This window comes from Panthera tigris, chromosome A2 (genome assembly GCF_018350195.1).
Source record: "Panthera tigris isolate Pti1 chromosome A2, P.tigris_Pti1_mat1.1, whole genome shotgun sequence".
Classification (NCBI taxonomy): Eukaryota; Metazoa; Chordata; class Mammalia; order Carnivora; family Felidae; genus Panthera; species Panthera tigris.
Genome location: NC_056661.1, coordinates 104,519,574 through 104,538,457, shown reverse-complemented (window position 1 = coordinate 104,538,457; position 18,884 = coordinate 104,519,574).

Sequence of the window (18,884 nt, the reverse complement as noted above, 5' to 3'; positions counted from 1 at the left end):
GAATCTTAACTGGTCTTATCAGAACAAAGTGACAGTGGTTTTGGTTTTGAACTTACTTGTTTTTGTAGGTAGCGCTATGTTTGATACACTTTTTTCTTTATGATTCTTCATGGTATTCTGTTTTGTACATTCAGAGTTTGCATTCATGTCTTCATGAATAACTGAATCAACAAAATGCATTTATTAATTCAACCTGTGTATAAGCACCTGTTGTATGTTAGTTCCGGAGGAAATTTTACATGAATTGGGAAAAAGCAAAGCAATGCAAATTCTCCAAGTACTCTGTTTTCAGGCCAGTGTATATCTAAGTGAAGAAAGCAAAATGATACATGTGACTATTGAAACTTTTGATATTGATGGTTTTGGAGTTTTAATTTGTGTTGCTGTTGTTGCTGCTGCTAGCATTATATCATGATAGAGCCTATTTAGAGATTTAAATGGAATAGGAACTGGAAAGAAACTGGGACAATTTTAGATATAAGAAACATCTCAAATTCATATAGTGTGTTGATGATGGGGAGGGGCTAGAATCATAGGAACCCAGTAGTTTCAGTAAATGGTTGTTGACTGATTAAATGATTAAAATGGTTAATTTACCAAATCTTGTAACTATCCAGGATGTGCCCAATCCAATTTGAGCAAAACAAATGATATATATGGAGTTTTTGCAGGCTAAATTAGGTTAGCCAGTCTACCTTTAGACAAAAAGAATGCTTATCACCATCTTATTACTGTTATTCTAAAACTCCACCATTATCCTTGATCTTCACCTTTAGTAAGTGTTGTTTTTCTACTTAGCTGTCTTACTCTCTAGGTTGTGTGGATTTCTTATAGTGAGTTTTCTTTAAACGTTGGTTTGTGGGTTTAACGAAAAGAATAAGCATCAAGATTCTTTATGGCCTACAATTGTAATGAAAATAAATCAAAAGTAAGAATATGGTTATTTGTGACTTGGTTAATACAAGAATCTACTTCCAAACATTACTTTGAATATAAATTAGATTTGACAATAACAATTAGGCTCATATTACATATAACTGAGGTGTTAATAAATCAATGAGAAGTGAGAACTTACTTTAGAATAGTAACTCAGGGGAAAATGTCTTGAAGGATAGCTTCCTGGTTCTGATGGTGGAAAGAAAAATTAGGAAAAAATACAAGATGAAAAATTAGCAAACAAATACCAGTTTGATAGATTTAAATAAAAAAGTGTCAGTAGTTTCATTATATGTAAGTGGTATAAATATTACAATTATGAGAAAAAGATTGTCAGACAGCCGCCTACTTACCTGTCAATAAAATAATATACACTTAAATTATGGTCAGTTCACATGATGAAATTCTATGCTGTAATGCATTATAATGGATAAAGTTTACCAATATAATGTTGAGAGAAACAATGCATAAGTACGTACATAATGAACTATTTCATGTGTATAGTGTTCAAAATCACAAAATAAATAACAAACAGGGAAAGAAATCAGAAGAGCGATTTAGCTTTGGCAGAATCATAAGGGAGGCTTCTGGGAGGTGATCATGTTATAAATTTGAACCAGGTGGTGGTAATACAGGTATGTTTACCTTGAAAAAAATCATCCAGCTGTACATTTAAAATTTGTATTCTTTATGTATACTTAATAGAAATGTTGATAAAAATATAAATTATTAGTGTAGGCCAACAAGAAAGTTGGTTTGGTTTTATTTTAAATGGTAGCACAATGTGGTATTGTGGAAAGTGCTGAGTTAGGAGCCAGAAGTTCTGTGTTCTGTTGTTAGGTCTGGCACTTACAAAATGTTATTCCTTGGGTATGTCATACCCTCCCAGAGTTTCAGTATCTGCATCTGTAAAATGAGTAATATATACCTAATGATACCACTGTATCTTCTGCCCTGGGACATGGGTCCTCCTGGTTCTCCCACCCTTGACTATGGACTGAAACTATACCACCAGCTTTTCTAGGCCTTCATCTTGTAGCCTACAGATTGTGCAACTTCCCAGACTCATAATTGAGTGAGCCAATCCTTCGTATGAATCTCTTTCTAATCTTTCTGCATGTGTGTGTATATATAGTAGCACAGACTAAAATGACCATAAAATGGTATTTGTGAGAGATCTATATGGCAGCATTTTGCGTGAGGGAGCATCTAAAAACTGAAATCAATTTCATTATCCATTGAGAAAGGAATATTGAATAGGCTGTGATAGGTCCACAATGTGGAATATTGTGTAAGCACATGGAGGAATGGATATTATGTGTTTTAGTGGAGAAAACAGTTTGCATAGATAACTATAGTGTAATGTCAATTTTGGAGAAACAAAAATAGAAACTCCCAAAAGTTTTTCTCATGTGCCTGTGTGTGTGTGTGGTTTCTATGAGAGTGTATGAATATGTAGAAGACATGGTACTAATGGATTACCTAAGAAATAAAAGAAAGATAAAATCTTGTGGTATTTTTGTTTTTATAGAGACATCTTATGATACAAATATTTCAGAGTACATCATCTGTATTTGTATATTTTGTTAGAAATTAATTTATGAATACTCAAGAAAAAGCTATTTGCAATGAAGATAAAGCCTTCAGGGCTGGCCAAAGAGAAGGTTTTCCGTTTTGTTTCGTCTGTCAGGGGATAGAGATCAGTTACCAAAATAAATTTAACCAGATTCACAGTTTTGCTCAGGTACCATCAAAGAAGAAAGCCTACACATAGATTTTTTTTTATAAGGAAATATCCACTGCCCATGACACACTAATCCCCTGAGCTTAACTGTTTGCAGGGTAACAGAAATTTCTTATTTGGTAAGCAATCATTTTAAAGACCAGATCATTTTAAATGATGTAAGAATTGGTTTTGTTTTGTTTCACAAAACAAATGGTGTTTTCAGGAAGTCGGTAAATTAGGAAACCCAGATGTAATGTGGATGCAATATTGTCTTTGATAACTTTAGTGAAGAACAACTGTGGTCTTTAAGAAGTTGGTGATATGACATTTCATTTCATGAATCACTTTACTACTTTATGATCATATCTATGTAGACACTGATTCATTGTGTTAAAATGGATTCTTAGGCCAAAAATATTACATTTATATTAATTATATTTAATATAAATTATTAAATTAATTAACTATTTATTAATAATAAGTTAACTATTCAAATAAATTTAATGTAAATGCAGTATTTATATTAAATATAATGAGTATTATATTTGATTATATATTTATATTATATTTATATTTAATTATAGTAGAATTATAATTAATATTTATATTAAATATAATATAATTATAAATATAATTAATAGTTATATTAATTATATTTGCTCAACGTCAGGGAAAAAAGTCAGCTTTTTACCTATCCAAATGCTGTGTATTCTTATTATAGATTATCTAGATAGTGTGGTAAAAGCAGGGATTTTAACTCTCCAATGAACTAAAAGTTTGGGAAACCTCTTCTGATCACTTGGTATGGGCACTGATACTGGCTCTGAGTTTATACTAAAAGGCAGCCTTGGAAAGAGCGAGATAATGAGGTTTTGTAGGTGATTTTGGGATCCTGAGTAATAAGAGAAACACACTTTAGAGAGCTCCGACTTTGAGCTCTTCTTTTTGCTTAATACTTGTGGTAAATAAAAGCTTATTCAGCTTCTGTTCACATAAAGACTAAGTTTTATATAAAAAATTATTTTAACCTGTGTGGTAAGTTATATCTAAGGCACATTTAAACCATTCCTCCCTCATTTTAGCAGCTTGCTTCCTTAGATTGATAAGAATAAAGAATTACAGTTTTTACCAGGATATTGTAATTCAGGTCAACAATGATTCTGTTATTGATATTAAATACTGAGTTAAGTACTGGACTTTCAAAGATTAATTTAAAAAGGCTCTGATCACCAGGAGCTTGTAGCCTAGTGTGTAAGATAAATCTCGAGAGAGAAAATTTCAACTCCATGAGACAAAAGCAAATGTGCTTGTGACAAGAGCAGAGATCAGTTTTCATAATGTATGTGAAGCAGGAAGTGTGAGTGATGGACGCTAAGAAATGTGTGTTATAGCTGAGTTTTGTCTTGGTCATTTTGGGAGGAGATGTCAATTATATCAATCTGAAGCTCAGGCAAAATGTCAGGATTAGAGAAACACATTTGTGAGTCAGTGGATGAGAACAGTAGATAAGCTAGGACTGTATATGGGTCATGTAAGAACAGTAAACAGGGCACCTTGGGGGGATCAGTTGGTTGAGCATCCGACTCTTGATTTTAGCTCAGGTCATGATCTCATGGTTGATGGGATAGAGACCAACATGCTGACAGTGTGGAGCCTGCTTGGGATCCTCTCCCTCTCTGCCCCTCCCCCGCCCCACTCTCTCTCAAAAATAAATAAACATTTAAAAAAAGAATGGCAAACAGGCGAAGTGAGAAGAAAAATGGGCCAAGGGAGGAAGTTAACCACACCACTGATTAATAGTCAGGAGAGAAGCAAGAAATCTTTTGGGAAATAGTTTTGGTAAGGAAAAAATAGAATATACCAAGGGCATTTCCAGAGGATCTTGTGTTACAGAATCCTTTTAAGAAGATAGAAAAAAAAATGTAAGGTTTCTTTCCAGAAAATCTTTATGCAAAAAGCTGCATAAAAAATAAATCGTGGATTATACTTTTATTTATTTGAGGATAACTTCAGAATGCAAAATTAATATATAATAATGTATTTTAATAGGATGTGCATTCAATATTGACTAATAGTAGTTAATATAGCAAATATAATTAATATTAGTTAATATGGTTTATATAATTAAGTAATATTGCCTTTTAAGTGCTGGTAAAAAAAAAAAAAATACATGTCCACAGTCATACTTACCCAGTGAGGTAGTGTGGCCTGTACTTTCTCTGTATTCACTAACTTACATCCAATTTTCATTGGATCTAAAATGTATTAATACCTTTATTTATTGTGATTAACGTATGTAAGAAATGGGGCTCAGTGCATCCCATTAGTCACCTCACCTAATTCTCATCACAAGACTATGAAACACAGTTTACTTCCTTCTCTTATGAATAAGGAAGCTGAGACCCAAACAGAACCCAAAACTGTGACTCCAGGACAAGAAGTCACAGAACTTAGGCTACCCAACTGTGCCTTACTCAAGTCATGAAGCTTCCTGTTCTCCCATCCTCTTCTCTGTAGCACCAGAATTCCTGGTGCTTTGTTACTTCTTTTACATCTGCTTTCTTATTTCAGTGCAGATATTCTTTTAAAGTAAGTGTGAGGGGTATGTTAATACTGTACACCATGTTAAAATTGCTAGAACTAGGCTCCACTTAGACTGTGACCTTTTCCTTGTCTTATCTGCTACATGAAAGCATAAGAATAGATGCAATTCTGGTATCTACTTTCATCTAGTTTCATATTATTCTTTAAGAGAACCCATGTCCACCAGCACCATTGTTGTATTAGAATTTCACGTGTAACCCTCTTGTTCTGGGCTTCAGAAGCCTTGAGAGCCTGAGAGGCTTCCCACTTGTTTAACAATGTTTCTTTTCCTCAGGGTCCTCTGTTGAGGTCAGTGGCATTCTCTGCATTTCACACTAGCTTGATAGCCTCTTTTCACAGGCTGGAAGTTCAGGCTTAATCCAACTGTATGTTTTTTAAAGGTATAATAGTTTTGCTTTTGAATAAAGGTGATCCACTTAGTGATTTTAACCACGTTTCTGCAAGTGGTTTTTGGCAGAGACAGTTTGTGACCTGGTTTTTATTGCTATGCCAGGCGTCTCCTATAATGGTAATTGATTTTCACAATCATCCTTGTCTTTCCTGGAGACCAGAAATCACAAACTTGATAATATTTTTGAACAGAGTAGACATGGCTGCTGGGGAGAGCACTGTGTCAGCATAGTTTAAAGTGAGGACCCCTCTCCTTTAAGTTGACCAGGTAAAGGACACTTAACTTTTCCAGTTCTGATTAAGGGATAGTACATCCCATATAAAGTTAGGGAGCTTTCTGCCATGTTGTATTAGAGGACACATATTTCTATGATTTCATCAGTTGCAGATTTTTTTTTTTTTTTAGGTAGGTACATTTTCTGCTAAATTGTAAAGTCAGAATAATACAGTGCATTCCACAGGAGTTATTTGTGATTTCTAGGTTACTGTCTTAGAGGATTTTTTTTTTTTTACTTCTTCTTCCTTCCATTGGCATATAGCCAAAAATATTGACTGTATTATTGCTGATAAGTTACAAATACAAGCTATTATTTAAAAAGATGCCCTATTGTAATAATAGAGTGGAACAAATAATGTCCTATTCTGCCATCATTGAAAATGGTGGATTGCAAGTAAAGTGTATTTCATCTGTATCAGTGGACTTGAAAATATTTTATCTTTTTCAAAGTTGTTTGTTATTTAAACTATCATATCATTTTAGACATTTTAAGGAAAGCAGATGTCTGTCTTTCTAATTTTTGTAGCTGGTTTTATTTGTCATAGTCACATATGTGGTAGTTCTGTTATTTTAGCACACAGCTAATCTTTTACCCAGGGAGAGGAAAATCTGTATTTAAGCCACATTAAAAAATAACAATGTATTCTTTATTTTGTCAGAAAAAGAGAGAGAGAGAGAGAGAGAGAGAGAGAGAGAAAGAGAGACAGGAAACAAGGAAGGAAGGAAGGGAAGGAAAGGAAAAAAAGAAAAGAGAACGTTTTATCTCTAGGATAACCTATAAAGTAATAGTAAAAGAATATATAACTATAAACAAAGGAGATGTCGTATTGAAAAATAACTTCATTATTCCAAAAGAAAGAAAAGGAGGGAAAAAAGGGACAACAAAGAGATGAGGAAAACCATAAAACAAATAGTAATTTGGGAGATTTAAAAAAAAGATAAGAAATTTCATTCAGTGTAAATGACATAATACTTTAATTAAGCAAAGATTGTGAGAAACAACCCAAATTCCAGTCATCGGAAGAATTCTAATTAAGTTGTGGTTTATTCACACATGGATTTCTAATCTAATGAACTTCTGTCAGTACATTGGTAAATCTCACCAATATGATGTTAAATGAGAGTAGCAAGACTGAAGATGTACTGAAGTACATACTGAATGATTCCATTTGAATAAAATTCAAAACAGGCCAAAACTAATCTATATTTAGAGAAATCAGAATAGTACTTTATTTTGGCAGGGTAGTGATTGAGAGGAGGCATGAGGGAGGCTCCTGGGATGTGATAATGTTCTACATTTGAAACTTAGTGGCAGTTCCACAGGCATGTTTTATTTGTAAAAGTTTATCAAACTGTACATTTAAGATTTATACACTTTAATATATGTATAAATCAACAAAATATGGAAATATAAATTAGTAGTCTAGGGTATTCTTGGTGAGTTGTTATACCCACTTTGTCTATTTTCTCTCCTAAACCTCCTTTTCCCTCATAGAGTATAAATGGAGTTGACTGCATATCCTGGACTAAATGAACTACCTACAAGGTGTAAATGAAGTATACTCAGAAAGGTAGTAATATTTTCCACCATAATAGCCTGAATTGTGTCAGTCTTTGTGTCCCCTGATATTTAAAGTTTTAGTATTCAAAGAACAAATGAGAGAAGGAAGGAAAAAAATTGCCTCATATGTGGAAAATAGAAGGACAATACAAAAAAATTGAATATCAGTAATATTCCTATAGGTATTAAAATTGATAAGAAAAGACAACCCATTATAAAAAAGAGTTAACATTAAAGAAATAATAGATTAATAAATCTAAATGATGCATAAATATGAAAAGATGCTCATCCTCTCCAGTGATTGAGAATGTACAAATTTAAGCAACAATGGGATATTATCATTAATTGATAATGTAAAAGTTAAAAAGTTGACAAAAGTTAAAAAGTATACTATCTGATGCTGCCATGAATGTGAAGAAGGGCAACTCTCATGCATTGTTTGAAGTACAAATTATTATTGCTTTCTGAGGAATTCATTGACAAAATGAGACAAAAATTGTAAATATACCCTTGAGTGAGCACTTCCTCATTTAAATATAAATTCCAGAGATATAAAAAGTCCACATTAAGTGTATCTGGAAGAGATTTTTATGGCAGCATTTTGGGTAGGGAGCATCAAAATGCTGAAATCAACTTGATTATTCATGGAAAGAGGAATGTTGAATATACTGTGATGTGTTCACCGTGTGGCTATTAAAATTAAAGTTAGATCTATACATATGGACATGGAGGAATGCACAGCATATGTTTTCAGGAAGAACACAAGTTGCATAGCTGAAACAGCATAACCTCAGTTTGTAAAAACAAAACCAGTAACCCCCAAGCCTCCCTTGTGCCTATAAATGTGTGTGTGTGTGTGTGTGTGTGTGTGTGTGTGTGTGTGTCTGTGTGATTTTAAGTGTATGTGAGTATATAGAATGACATATAAAACATGGTAAAATTGGTTTACCTAAGAAAGAAAGCAAAAGTGAAATCTTGTGGAACTTTTGGTTGTGATTTTTTTTTAATTTTTAATGTTTATTATTTTTGAGACAGAGGGAAAGACAGCACAAGGGGAAAGGGCCAGAGAGAAAGGGAGACAGAGAATCCGAAGCAGGCTCCAGGCTGTGACAAAAAATTTTCTTATTTGGGAAATAATAATTTTGAGGACTAGAAAAAATTTCTTTTAACCATGTAGGAAGATTTTTACAAAAACAGGTATTTTCAGTAAGCCTTGATAAACTGGAAAACCCAGATAAAATGTGAATGCCATATTATTTGATAACTTTAGTAATAAACAATTTTGGTTTTTAATGATTTCGTACTATAACATTTCATTTAATAAGCCACTTGCTACTTTAAGGTCATAGCTAAATAAATAAAGTTTATTCCTATAAATTAGATCTAGGGAGAAATTGTGTTTACATTAAAATAATTATATCAGCATGAAAAAAAGTCAACTTTTCACATCTAATGCTGTGTATCCTTATTAAACATTACCCACAGAATGTGATTTTTTTTAAAAAAGAGGGATTTGAGCTGCCTGTACTGAACTTTTATTTTTCCTTAACAGTTGTGGGGAAAGCTCTTCCCATCACATGGTCTGGGTAAAACTAGCACAAAGTTTATATGAAAATGAAAAGGCTGGAAAATGTAAGACAATGAAATGTTGTAGGTAACCCTAGGTATCTTGACTATTTAAGACAGAAAAACTTCACTTCAAAGAGCTCCCACTTTAATAGACTGTCTTCTTTTCTCCTTGCTTACAATTTGCGGCAAATGAAAGTTTATACAGTTACTATTTTATATATAAAATAGACTTAAATTATATATATAAAGTCTTAAATATAATTATAGTTATATGTATGTAATAGATATAAATATAATTTAAAAGTCTTTATATAATTAAGTCTTAGGGTAGACTTAATTTTCAGTTTAAAAATTATAAATTTAATCTTTGTGCTCAATTGTACCTAAAGCCCATTTACACCTTTTGTTTCCTTAGTTTTATGAGTAGAGTATTATACCACCTATGGATAGAATAGAGTATTACACTTTTCCTTTAGGATACCCCAGTAAACTTCCAGTAGGCAATAGAGCTATGAATGTCAGATGTAGGTTTGAAATAGATAAATTTTAGTTGGTCTTATTCAATTCGACAATGTTTTTATCATAAGTATTGAATACTAAGTTAGGCATTGGGATTTCAAAGGTGAATAATAAGTCTTTGCTCCTCAAGGAGCGTAGAGCTTAGTGGGTGGTGAAACTCGAAACGGGTAAAGTCTCAATGCCACTAGATAAAAACAAATGTACTTCAGATTAGAACAGAGTTCAGTTTTACTGAACCAGGTGTCGAAGTGAGAAGCAAGAAGTATGAGGAGCTGAGGCTGAGGAGTTAGTTACACACAGCCCAGACCATGACGAATGCATACATTATAAATGAGCTAAGTCTTGGTCATGTTGGAGGCAGATTCTGATTATATGAAACCGAAGCTCAGGCAAAAAGTCAGGACTAGAGAAACACATTTGTAATTCAGTGCACAAGAAAAATAGATAAACCATGAGAATTGATGGATAATGCAAAAATATTACCAACACACAGAAAGTAAGAACAATGGGCCAAGGAAGGAAGTTAACAACATCATCAAATAAGAATCAGCATAGCAAGATACCTTTCAGGAAAGAGTTAAAGAACAGGAGGGCACTTTGAGACTTTCTTGCTGTACTCTGTTTTAGACTCTTGTAAAAAAGTTTGATAAAATATAAGGTTCCTGGGGCGCCTGGCTGGCTCAGTTGGAAGAGCTTGTGACTCTTGATCTCAGGGTTGTGAGTTCAAGCCCCACATTGGGTGTAGAAATTACTTAAAAATAAAATCTAAAATAAAACCCCCCAAAACACAAGGTTCTTTTCCAGAAAGTCTTCCTGTAAAATTCAGCATACAGAATAGATCACACATTTTATTTTTTATTTATTTGATGATAATTTTCAAAAATTAATATGAAATAATGTACTATAATGGAACATGGAACATTCAACTAATATGAACTAATAGTACTTAATATAATATAATAAATAAAAACTAATACTAGTTAATATAAGACATATAGTCAGCCTATGTATTAGTGCCTTTATGGAGTTCTGGGAATTTTCTTTGGTAGTTAAAGGGGAAGAAAGAGGTCTATTCAAATGCTTCATTTCATTGAAAATCTATAATTAAAGCCCAGTTCAATGACATTATTTATAATAAGTACCATGTTTCCTCAATATTTTTTAATACTCTTGTAGAGTATTGCATTCATTTGCTTGCTCAACTGCAGTTTCCTCTTGTTCTGCATTAAGCAGGTGTTGAATAGGAAGAGTGAAGCTGAGCCATTCAATATGTCATTTGTTACCTGCTAGATGGGTTCTCACGTATGACTTTGGTGTACTTGCATGTTCAATGTTATCTGTGTGGTGAACTGTAGTCTCATCCCATCTCTTTTTAGAAAGGTCCACATAAACCTATGGGTAGGTGTTTGTTTTATTGCAAAAGAATACATGATCATATATTTCTGATCTATGCAGTAAGTTCTGGAGAAATTTATCCTTTAGACCCAAGGGAAAAACAGGTATGTTTCTGTTCATGCTTACCCAGTGGAGCTGATTAGATCTGTAGTTTCTCTTTTCTCACTGAGTCACACTCAATTTTTTATTTCTATCTAGAATTTAGTAATAGCTCAGTTTATCAAGTGACTACTGTATACAGGGGTGGGGATAATGCTCTCCACTTACTATCCCATTTCATCGTCACCACAGCCCTGTGAAGTACGCATTTATAAACATTATGTTAGAAATAGGCAAACTGAGGTACAATAGAATCCAGAGCTGGAATTGTGGAAAGTTCTGTCCAGTTACAAAATCCATGCTCTTAACTACTGCAGGATTAGTTCAAACCTCTTCTCATAAAAAATAATGTGTTCTTGAACTATCATTTGGATCCTGAGGTCATAGGACTATATGCCAGACTCAAGTCAAGAAGATTTATCTTTTTTTAATGTTTGTTTGTTTATTTATTTAGAGACTGAGAGTGAGTGAATTGGGAAGAGGCAGAGAGGGGGGAGGAGAGAGAGAGAGAGAGGGAGACAGAAAAAAAATCCCAAGCAGGCTCCATGCTGTCAGCACAGAGCCTGATGCAGAGCTCAGTGTCATGAACCGTGAGATCATGACCTGATCTGAGATCAAGAGTCAGACACTCAACCAACTGAGCCACCCAGGGGCCCCAAGTCATGAAGATTTCTGACTCTCCATTCTGTTATCTATACCCTCTTGAGTACAAATTGCTAACTGGCAGCTGACTCAAAAGCTGTTCTTTGTTGTGTCTAATTTTTAAAATTAATTGCAGGTCAAAAATTAAAATACTATAAATAACAAAAAGAAAAGAGTAAAAAGAAAATATTTTTAGTTTTTCTTAAAAAAACAAGCCATCTTGCAAAATAGGGCCACATTCCCTCAGTGCAACAGCCAGTTGGTATGCGCTGCTCCCTTTAAATTGGCAATGCACTTTTGACTTCCTAATTCCTACCACTTTTCATTACCTTGCACTGAACAGAAGTCACCCATTTACATTTCATTCACTGCCTGTGTCGACATCTGAGTATCTATCCTGCCCTTATGTCATGTTTTCCAAACTGCTCTCTGCATAGGTAGTGGGTAGGACTCCAGAACTCCCACACCTCCTTCAACCATAGTCATTGTCACAAGCAATTAACCTTGAATAAATTACTCTTCATCTTAAATAAGCTTAAAAACTATTTCCCCAAATATTTGAAATGTCCTACTTCTTGCTTCTCAAATTCTCTTATGTGTTTAATATTATTTCTCCTTTGTTTTTAAAATTATTACTTCATAATATATTTATAAGTAATTCTGTATAATTACATAACACAAGTTCATGAGTAGAGTCACTCTCCATTCTTTTGAAGAATTTCCCTTATAATTTTAGTATATTTAACTATCCAGAACACATTTTTAGGTTATTTTAGAGGGCTGACTTTAAAAAATGTTGCTTCATATCCACAAAGAAGATCATAGTTTTATATACACTTAAATCATTTTTCATATATTCATGTGCAGTCTAGCTCTAATTAAACTCTCTAGAAATAGACATTCCAAGTATTGTATTTTAATTTAATTTATTGATTTGCCACTTACTTAAACTATAATTGAAATTTTATATGACTAGGTAGTCAGTAAAAAAAAAAAAATCTGTATTCTGAATGGTCTCATGCTCAGAAAGTGTGGTTTGGAAGTGACTATACTGTAACTTAAAAAAAATAACAGATTCTTAAAAATATATTCAATTATTGAATATTTTCTAGGCCTAACAGGGCCTAGAGACAATGCCAGTTTGCAAAGATCACATACATAAATGTAGATTTTCTATTAAGTATTTGAAGGGGACAACTTAACTGAGAAGACAAACCAAGTTTAGTGTGTATGTAGGTAGGTAGTCACACATCTGAAGCCAGACCTCTCAACCTCTCAATAGGCTGCTCTGAGCACTGGAGCCCAGGTTTGAGCTTTATTCCGAATTTTCCTCATAAGCCTGCTGTATAATTTTGTCCACTAAGAATCTTGACCTTCCATTCCACATCAATACAATTAATAGTTTTGCTAGAACTAATTTAATTAGGCGTGTTTGTATTGCCTGTGATGTCTCAAGCGCTGAGCCAACCCTGGGGAAAACATCATGTCTCAAAAACAGTTTTACCTTCAAAGGACCTCCCATACAGCTTTTCTGTACCAGTGCTTAATTCTGGTGCCCCATCTTCAGTTTCTTGAGTGTTTAGGCGCATTATAGTGAGCCTGGTGGTCAGAGTTCCATTTTCCATTTGTCAACATTTTGGCTATTTGGAGGAGTGTTTGTGCTCCTTTGTTTAGAAGGCAATGGGTCCTTAAAGTTGGTATTTCCAAGGTATCCTCGTGATTACTCACATTTCTGACAATGGCAGAGGTACAAGCCACCTTATCAGGGCAGATCTTTGTGCTGCCAGATTCCTGGGACCCAGACTGGAGTCTTTTTCTCAGCCTTTGAAATGATTTCAGGAGCATCCAGATCCTCCATTAAATCCTTCCTTACCTAACAACATCACAGTGTCATTTGTTCCCAGCCCTGCTACTTGATGGACACAGCTTTATCACTCTTTTTAAGTGGCCGAGGTGTTATTCATACCCATTTCTGCTACAGTACCCAAGAAATCACAGCCAATGTAAGAATTTATTTAAATGAAAAATGTAATAAATATTACTATTTTGATTTCTTAGGAATTTTTCATACAACTAGATTATAAAACACAACTGTGCTGTTGGTTTGATACTTACTCTATTGTATTGTTTCGAGTGATTATCATTACGAATAGGTCATGATAATTTATTTAAGCGAGCTGATCACTGTTTAAATAATTAGGTTTAAAGAGTACCATAAAAAGAGAATGTTCTGCCAAGGACTCCTGGGGGTCTTCTTGTTTTATATCCTGCTTCTAATGGTGAGCTATATACTTGATTTTAGGAAATGAAACATGAACATGGTGATTTGTTTTTTGAAACCTTTATTTAATTCAGATAATGTCCTCTATCATCTACAAAATCCTTTTATTACAGTGCTTTGGTGGTATATGCCTTTTTCATTACTGCCTGAAGTTGGAATTGCCATTCAATAAAAACAGCTTGTAGCTCTAAGAAATAACAAACAGGAAATTCAGTTCCCTGAAGCAAGACTGGGGATTTTCTTTGGTAGTTAAAGGGGAAGAAAGAGGTCTTTTCAAAGGCATTTATTTTATTGGAAGTCTCTCATTAAAACCATTGTTCAACATGACATAATTTACAAGAAACCATATGTTCCCTCAACATGACAGTTTTTTTCAGTCTCCTTTTGTGGTGAAATATAGTCATGTGTCTGCTTATTTTGAGGTGTAGTCCCTTTCTCATCTAGATTAAGCATTACAACATTAAACATGAAACTGAGATTCTTCATTTTTCACTGACACTTGACAGATAAGTTCCCCTGAACCACTTTGGTTGCACGTGAATTGTCAATGTTACATATGTGGAGGCCTGGAGTCTCTTTCCATCCCCCTTTGGGAACTTCCAAAAGCACTCACCTTGTTGCAGTTGCTTTCTTTATTAAAAACTAATGTAGCTAGGGGAGCGTGGGTGGCTCAGTCAGTTAAGTGTCCAAATTCGGTTCAGGTCATGATCTCGTGGTTCGTAGGGTCAAGCCCTGCATCCAGCTCTGTGCTGACAGCTCAGAGACTGGAACCTGCTTCAGAATCTGTGTCTCCCTCTCTCTCTGCCCCTCACCCGCTCATGCTCTGTCTCTTTCTTTCTCAAAAATAAAAATAACATTAAAAAATTTTAATGTGAGAAGCCTTAAAAAAAAAGAAAATTAACATAACTAAGCAATTCTGATTGTGTAATAATTTTTAGAGACATTTATTCTATTGACTCAGAAAGATAAAAATGCGTATATGGGCATAGTTACACTTAACCAATGAATTAGACCTATATTTTCACACTAACTCATCAAAAATTTCACTACCTTCTAAATTTTAATACTAGCACCGTTAATCAAGTGCTTCCTGTATGCCAGAAATGGGACTCAGTGCTTTGTACTCACTATCCCATTTAACCCTCACTATGACCCTGGGAAATATGCACTTATCCCTTTATGTTACAAATGAAGAATGAGATATCAAAGGATCCAGAGCTGGGCTTTCTAGAACAAATCTGCCCAGCTGCAAAGTCTGCTCTTACCTACTACATGATCAGCCCAGTTCTCTTCCCAAATCACGAAGTGTTAGTGAAAAATGCATTTGGACACTGAAGTCAAAGAATATATGCCAGCTTTACCCGAGTCATGATTTCAGATCTTCCATATTCTTACCCATAAAATGAGAACCTTGATCCTGAGCAAAAAAATATTTGACTTTTTAGAAAAAAGAGTTTATCCAGCAAAACAGATCCAAATTCTGTTAGTACAACAATCAGCTGGTGTTAGCAGCTGTTGCTTCTATAATCAATGCATACTTCATGCCCTACTCCTGCCTCCCCCACTTGTCTTGCACTGAACCACTGTCACGTATTTATCTCTCCTGCTCTGCCTCTGTGGAATTCTGGGTGTGTACCTTGACTTCAATCCATGCTTCCCAAACTATCCTTGGAGAGCTTCTGGGTAGGGCTTCAAGACTTCCATTCCATCTTTAATCAAAGCCTTTGATACATACTTTTTTTTTTTTTTTTGACAAATTGTCTTAAAATAAGCTTAAAAATCATTGATCTTGATGACTTTTCCAGTTCTAAAATAGGTAACTTTTATTCAGATATAACTAGAATATCTTTCTTTTTAACTATTTTTATTAGTATAAAGTAAGAAAATATAGAAATTCTAAGGTAGGCTTAAAATGCTCCAAGAAAACAAAGAGCAGGATCATATATTTAAAAATTAAGGAAGAAAGAAATTCACTGTGTGCAAGGCGAGTAGATAACAATACATATAATCTTCTGTGAGCGATCTGCGAACTATCTGCAATCAGCTCAAATCTGATTGCAGTGTGTTTTGGGGGATAAAGTTTTACTGTTACACAGCCATACCCGACAATTTATGTATCATCTATGACTGTTTTCACTCTACAGTGATGGGAAAGTAGTGTCAACAGAGACCATATTGTCTGAAAATATTTATTATCTGTCCCTTTACAGAAAAAGTGTGCCAGATCTAGGCAAAATCTGGGCAGCACCCGTAGAGCAGAGTGGTTCCAGGTCAGTTGGGACTAAGTCATTACAAAAGTTTGCTAACATTAAGTGATGGCCAAGACATTGTCCCTCTCCACTTAGATTTCATATTCCAATTGGTACATTTACTCCATCACAAAATACTGATAGGATGTTTCAGTAATCATGCTTATAAATAACCTAGAAATATACACAGAGTAGCTCTGTCAATTATTTAGTATTTGACAGGAATTATGCTAAATATTATATGTAAATATATACTTGCAATTTATTTAATATTTATACCATCACAGTGATAAACACAACAATATTATTTCCATTTTCCAGATAGTTTAAGTAACACGCTTAACGTCACATTTAAATCCAGGCATCACTGTAACAAAGTAGTCACAGGAGCATATGGTAGGAAAGGGACTCTTGCCCAGCCTTCAAGCTCAGAAAAATTTACTAGAGGTTTTGTCTCAACTAAATTATAAAAATGTAGCATAGGAGCAAAATAGGATGGAGAGAGTGAGGATTTATGAAGGCCATAGGCAGTCTCTAAGTTCCCTGACAATTTCCTGTAATTTTATCTTCTTCAGGCTGCAGTGACTAGATGTGCTAAGGTAATGGGGTTGCATTGATAGACTACATGAGAAATGACAATATTAACAATAACAAGAGCCTCAGCCATTTGTAGAGCATGTTCAGTACCCCTTATGTGCTAACATTCCTCGTATATTGTTTGGTTTAATCCACAGAATAACTTTATTAGGCAAATACTCTTATTATTAAGTCCATTTTATAGATAAAGAAACAGAGGAAAAGATAAGTATCTTATCCAGACTTGCCTAGATGGGAATTGGCAAGACAGTTTTCCAAATGAGGCATTCTCATCCCAGAATCTGAGGTCTTCACCATGCCTCACCTTGTTCTGCCTTCTCAGTACGATGCACTAGCTCTCTGAGCAATGGAGTCCTGGTAATGTCGAGAATTTCAGTTCTCTAAAGGTGTGGACATGATGGGTTCAGAGAATTGGCAGTGACATGGAGATTTTCACTGGACAGACTTGGGATGCCAGGTCCCTTAAGCAGGGATCGCTGGTCCAATCAGCTGCAACCAAGTCACCAAATGCAAAACATTAGGAAGTTGTGGGGCGAATGTAGCTGTCAATTAGAAATTATTGGAGCCCTCTCTGTCTAGGAAGTCTTGGGGTTATGAGCCTCACTTCACAAATCAAGAAATATATTTTATGAGCTATCAAAAAACTTGCCCAAAGCCCTACAGCTTTTAAAGTATCAGATCTTGGGGCACATGGGTGGCTCAGTCGGTTAAGTATCTGACTTTTGGTTTCAGCTCATGTCATGATCTCACTGTTCGTGGGTTTGAGCCCCATGTCAGGCTCCATGCTCACAGTGCAGAGCCTGCTTCAGATTTTTCTCTCTCCCTCTCTTTCTGCCCCTCTCTTATGCTTTCTCTCTCTCTCTCTCTCTCTCTCTCTCTCTCAATAAATAAATTTTAGAAAAATTAAAAAAAGAAAGTATCAGATCCCAATTTTGAATCAAATTTGGTCTAATATAATAACATTTGTTCTTTTTTCCCATGTCATAAGAATTCATATGTATGCATAAAATTTAATTTCCCAATACCTAAAATGTCAGGAAATCCAGAAACTTAATTTTTTTCTTCTAACATTTTCAGCATTCTAATTGAAATTGAAATCTAAATTTCAGTCTAATTGAAATCTCAAAGGGTTGCTGATAAACAAATCACTCATGAAAAAAACTGCTAAAAATTTTAGAAATATTGGCAATATAAGAACCTGAGAACCTTTCGGAGATTGACTTCAAAACTTGTCATCCCAATTTTATACGAATAAATCTTTACGAGATTTTACTTTACCCCATCTAATATCAAATAAAATGCTTTGACATTTTTTAAGTAATTGGTTTTGTTTTTTAAATCATGACTTAAGGTATTGTAACAATTTTACCAGTAAAGTTTCAAAATTAAGTTATGTAAAAAGCCAAGAGACTTAATTTTTTGATCCATCTCTGAGGGATTTTTATTTTGGAGAAAAACAAATATAAGCTGAGAACACACATGTGATTACAAATTTGCTTTCGCTCTTAAAACAAGCTTGTCTGGAGAACAATATGGAAATTTCTTTAAAATAAAACATCGATTCATCATATGACCCAGCAATTCCATTCCTACAACTCCACCTAAAATAGTGAGCATATAGGTACCCACACAGACTTACACTCAGATGTTCATGGCAGCATTATTTGCAATGACCAAAAAGTGGAAACAACCCAAAATGTCAATTGATGGCTACCCAAAATAGACTATATCCATACAATGGAATATCATTTGTCAATAAAAAGGAATAAAGTGCTGATAAAACTACAACATAGATAATCTCAAAAAGTGAAAGAACCCAGTTACAAAAGTACACGTATGCTCCATTTTTATAGAATGTCCCAAAAAAAGGCAAATGTATAGAAACAGAAAGGAGATTTGTTGTTTCTTAAAATTTGAGGTTTGAATGGAGAACAACCACAAGTTGAGATGAGGTCTATCTTTAGAGCTATGGAAATGTTCAGAAATTGGACTGTGGTGATGTTGTGCGGTTATGTTTTATACAGTAAAAACAGGTGAAT